Genomic DNA, 5,887 nt, shown 5'->3' on the forward strand with positions numbered 1-5,887 from the left:
TGAGTTCTAATTAATAATTATCATTTATAAACAAACGGAAATTAACTCAAAACGGAAGCCATTTTGAATTTGAAATGTTCAAATTCAACATGGCGACCCTTTGAGTTAATTTCCGTTTTTTATAAAGATAATTAATAATTAAGACTTATATAATAAAATTATGATGAAAATTTTGGTTAATTTCTTAATTTTTGATTTTAAACAATATAAATTAAGATTGTTGTGTATTAGAACATCTATGTTTTATTTTCATAAACTTTTGTATAAAGCTGTAAATCTCATATTGGTACTTCAATGTCTGTAGTTTTAATTTTATTATAATTTTGAAATTATAATACAAATTGTTTTTTCTTTACAATAACCAACATATATAAATTTTATTTGTCTTTCGTTATTAAACTTTTTTTTAATGTATAGAAGAAAACTTTACGTAATGAAATGTGTAGCATAGTAGTTTTTAAAGTTTTTGCGAAAAATCTCATTAAATAATAAATGTTCAATTAATATATTAATTGACCATACATATATGTTGTGCATATGTGAGCCGATTATTAACCTTCTATCGAAGTTTTTCCAGATACGGCTGAACCGATTTCAGAAATTTAAAGACCGATTTCAGAAATGTATTTTATATTCTCTATAAACTCGATTTGAGCGACTATCGGCCAAACAATTTCTTTAGAATTAGAAACAAATTTTACCACATCGACATCAAAAACGGCTGCACCGATTCAAAAGTTTAAAGCCATTGTATGTAACACGATAAGGGTTAGCTTTGCAAGACGATTGGCTGAGCCGTTTCTTTATAATTACAGATAAGTGCAGATGTACAAAAAATCTGAACGGATTCGGAAATTTTTGAAATGGTTAGATAATCGTACTTATAGTTGCGGTAAAGATCAGCCAAGCCGTTTCTTCGTAATTATTAAAACTTTAGCATAGTGATAGAAATCATCTTCTCAACGAACATCCTAAAATATTATAGGTCTACGAAAAGTGGTTTGATTATAAAAATCAATAACCTTTGTAATATTAAATGAGTCCAGCCTTAGCCCTTAGGACATACACCGTGTATGTCCTAAGGGCTTTTTCGTGCAGTTGAATAGTCGATTGATTTTATCTTTTTATCTTGCCTTGAGATAAATTGCCATTTACACTAGATTAATATTTAAATTGATATCTCAGAAATATTCCGACTTGTGAATAAGTTGTTTATGTAGATTATACGCTAAATGATTTCTTCACGAAAAAATATATTACAGGAAATTTGAATCATAATGCAAACATTATATTTATACATACATATATATATAATATATATATATTATATATATATATATATATGTTATATAAATTTGTTACTAATATAATGATTATCACATTTCAAAAGTTATTTTGAAACTAAAGAAATGTATTGCAGAATTTAGGTTGTTCGATTTGTAATCTGCAAACACGTGTTTAAAATAGATTTTATTATTAAACTAGTGGAGTGCATGGCATCGTGGCTTAAGGCAAATTGCTGGAACTTCCCGTACCGTAATTAAAAATCTTGGTACGGAACCCAAAAAAAATTACACAAAATGTGTACACATTATTAAAATCTCTATAAAATATCTGATAATTTGATGTACATATGTCCAATAACATTTTTGATCGCCAAATGACATTTTTTTTTTAATTATTTTTATTGAGAGTCCATAACCGCAGGACCTGCCGACCCAAAAATTTAATCAGTTTTTCATCTTGTCAATACAAGTAAAATGTTTTTAGAATTAATGAAACCGGACACTCCGTTCTCTTAAAAAACTGAGTTAAAGTTTTTGGCACCTTTTGCCCCGTATCTTCGGAACGGCTAGACCTGCCTTCGCCAAAAACTAATCAGCACGTCTCCTTATCATCATCGAATCGAATGTTTTTTGAATTATTCAAATCGGTTGATCCGTGTTCCCGAAATCGTCGACGAAAATTTGCATCCGCACACACACACATACATCCATTTTTTCTAAGGTATGCCAAAATGTTCAAAAACCTTTGAAACGTAAAGATTTATAAACATTTTCATTTTCAATTTTTTGCCATTACTATAACTTACCTATGGGAAGTTAATAAATATTATAATATTAAATTATTAAAATTATTAGATTTATTAAATTATTGATTGAAACCAGATAGAAACAAATAGTATTTATAATCTAATTGATTTTCTGTACAAAGTTTGACCTAGTAGTAAATAATTCAAATTTGGCGCTTAAAAATATTTCAGATCTCTCATAATAAAAAATTTCTTACAATAAATTATTATTATTTTTCATGTTTTTCTGTGATAATAAGTCTTTTAGGACGTTATTGATTCAAAAAAAATAATAATAATAAGTTGGACAATAAGTATACTGTGTATATTTTGCAATTTTTTTTGAAATAGCTTTTAAAATGCTCTTATGTCACATATATTACGATAAGAGAAAGTTTGTTATCAAACGTGGTAAAATTTGTTGCTAATTTTAAAGAAAATGTAGACAAAACACAAATTTTTGTCACACAAACACACATTATTCAATTTTAGCGCCACGCGATTCAGAATGACTAGAAACATAAAAGAAACAATCGAATTTTCTAATCAAAATATAAGTTAATAAACAATAACAATAATAAATATTAATATTAATATTCTTTTATTAAAATTTAATTAATTCAATTTTAACTAGACTGTTTCACAACCTTTTAGTTAGAATCAGAACCGCAAGATGGCGAGCTCTTGTCACAAAGCATACATTTCAAAATGTTTAAAATATAATTTCTGAATTATATTATTTAATTTCTGAATTATATTCTCTATTAAATTGACCTAGAAAATAAATATAAAATAAATTGAATATAGTTTTCTTATTATTTCATATTAATATGCCCTGGAAACATTTATATGTGGCATGCTTTGCAGTGGGTAAACCATTTATGTAATTTGTGTTAGCTTTTCACATATATACCACACACTTACATTCACAATAGTTAGTAATTTTTTATACTAAAAATATTCTTGAAATATTTTTTTGGTTAATACGTTTGCCAGGCTAGCTAGTATATATATATATATATATATATATATATATATATATGTGTATATATATATGTATATATATGTATATATATATATATATATATATATATACTTTTGGTTGCAATGGCGTGGGTCGTTAACGCGCTCTGGCAATCTGACATCGGGCAGCAGCGATGTTCATTTTCTCTAAAACTATTAAATCAAAAAAATATGTTTTCACTTGAATATCAGCTGATTTTGGGCACTGCGGTGTGAAATGGCAATAGGAAATCTCTCAAACCATTATTCCCTGAATCTTGACTTGTCCTAGGGCAGTACTACCCATTTATTAAATATACATCTATAAAAAATTTTGTGTACATGACTACTAGGTCCGAAGGCAGGTCCATGAACCGAAGGTAACCCTAACACAAACCCTACAAGCAGTGGCGTCGGAAGCAAATGGGTGGGCTCGTTTTTTTTAGACATTCAGTGAGAGCTCGTTTTTTTTATTTTTTTCTTTGTATACATTTTAGACAGTATCATATTTTGAGATGATGGGTGGGCTGGCTCAGCCCCAAGCTCACACTGTTCCGACGCCACTGCCTACAAGTATAGTATGACTGATCTGCTATTGTCAATTCTCTGCAAATTGATATCACTACTGCATGTAGTCAATATATGCAGTATATCAGAAGGTCAGAGCGTGGGATCGAACTGTGTACCTTGTTGACATAATGTAGTATATTTCCCATTACATCATATATATATATATATATATATATATATATATATATATATACATAAGTGTGACATTTGGTCCTTGACCTACACATTTTGAAGTTGTACTGATTCATTATAAAGGACGCATGCGTCCCCTACATATATATATATATATATATATATATATATATAATAAATAAATATATATATATATATATATATATATATATTATGTGTATAACGCTTCATCCCTTCCATTAAAGAAAATCGATCACGGAGGACAGAGTCGAATTGGTGAATAATGTGTAAGTTATAGTTTATTCTTATACTTCCCAAGAGACAATCCACATTTAAATTTTGTCAATGTCAATTTATTTATTTAACTTCATAATAGTACACTACTATCTTTAATCTTTGAATTTTTTACTACCTTGAATTTTTAAATTAAAAAAATGAATGTCAAAACAGTTTTTTCAAATTGGTTGATGCTAAAGGCGCCGACATCAGTAAAATTATGAAATAAGTTCTCATTCAGATAATTAAAAAAACTGCTTCGAGGATCACCCAAACTCATTTCTCATAAAACTCCGCTATAAACACTACTGTGGAAAATTGAATGACCTAAAAGTGTTTTGCAAATTAGGTAATTCAAAAAGATCAGGACAGTAGAAGACAAAATAAGATCTGATTCAGGTAAGTACAAAAGGCTGCCTCGAGGATCACCCAAACTAATTTGCCACATACCTTCGCCAGAACACTACTAAATTATTTAAAAAATTTGTATGCCCAATATGGTTAATTCAGAAAGATCAGCATAGGTTTGTGATACACGAACGAGCCGTTTCTTTAAATTAGCAGAAAAGTGCAAGTTTTTTGCAAAAAATCCCAGACCAATTTTGAAAATTAAAAATCGTAAAATAATGACTCTCTCAGACAAGTACAAAAGCTGCCTCAAGGATCATCCAAACTCACTTGCCATCGAAATCCGACAGAATACTACTAAATTATTAAAAAAAAATTAATTATCAAATGTGTTTTCCAAATTGATTAATTTAGAAAGATCACCATAGTAAAAGATAAAATAAGGACTAATTCAGACAAGTACAAAGCTGTCTCGAGAATCATCCAACTCACTTGCCATCGAACACCGCCAGAACACTACTAACTCATTAGAAAAAAATGAATGCCGAAAAGTATTTTCCAAACTGACCAAGATGAGCACAGTAAGAGATAAAATAAGAACTATTTAGATAAGTATAAAAGCCGCCTCGAAGATCACCCAAACTCACCCAAAAATCGAAATTCACTTTTAAAAGAACGGAGCGTCCGATTTCAATAATTCAAAAAACTTTTTACTTGTATTGACAAAATGAAGAACTGATTATATTTTTGGGAAGGCTGGTCTAGCGGTTTCGGAGATCTAGTGAAAAAAGTAAAAAGGAATGCCATTTGGCGGTCAAAAAATAATTATTAGACAATGTACATCAAATTATCAGATATTTTATAGAGATTTTAATGATTGTTTTATTCTTTATATTGCGACGCGGCGCTTACGCGCTTCGATATATCATCTTTACGTAGCTAAAGCAGTTCAAATCGCACTTTGAAAAAACAGTTCAAAATGTCCAAAATATTTCAAAACACAAAAAAATTTAAAGTCAATTTTTTTCAAAAATTTTCAAAATTTTCATTTTTTTTTCAGTTTTAACAAAATTTTGAATCTATTTGGGAATATGAATTTGTGCTACAGGAAGTTCTAGCAATTTGCTTTAAGGCGCGATGCCATGCACCACTAGTTAATTATAAATTTAATAATATTAAAAAAATGCAATAAGTAGACACAGGTCCATTTCTGAAACCACATCATGGCGACGGTTAATAAAGTGCCATCATTGTTGCCTGATGGTAAAAATAACCTCATAGGGATTTTTTTTAATTTGTTTAGCTTTAGTTTATTTGTAGTGTTGCAACTTATTTTTATATAGGCAAATGATTCTAAAAAATCAATATGGCGACGGTGTTGGCCCAGTTAACATAAAGTTCTAATTATAAGAGTTGCTAGATTGTTTTATTTTCAATTAATTTTATCGTTCTAGTTATTTTAAAAAAATGTTTTTAATAATCTTCATT

The sequence above is a fragment of the Ctenocephalides felis genome, unplaced genomic scaffold (assembly GCF_003426905.1).
Source record: "Ctenocephalides felis isolate EL2017-DRISC unplaced genomic scaffold, ASM342690v1 CF-g0.4_SCAFFOLD_00845, whole genome shotgun sequence".
NCBI lineage: Eukaryota > Metazoa > Arthropoda > Insecta > Siphonaptera > Pulicidae > Ctenocephalides > Ctenocephalides felis.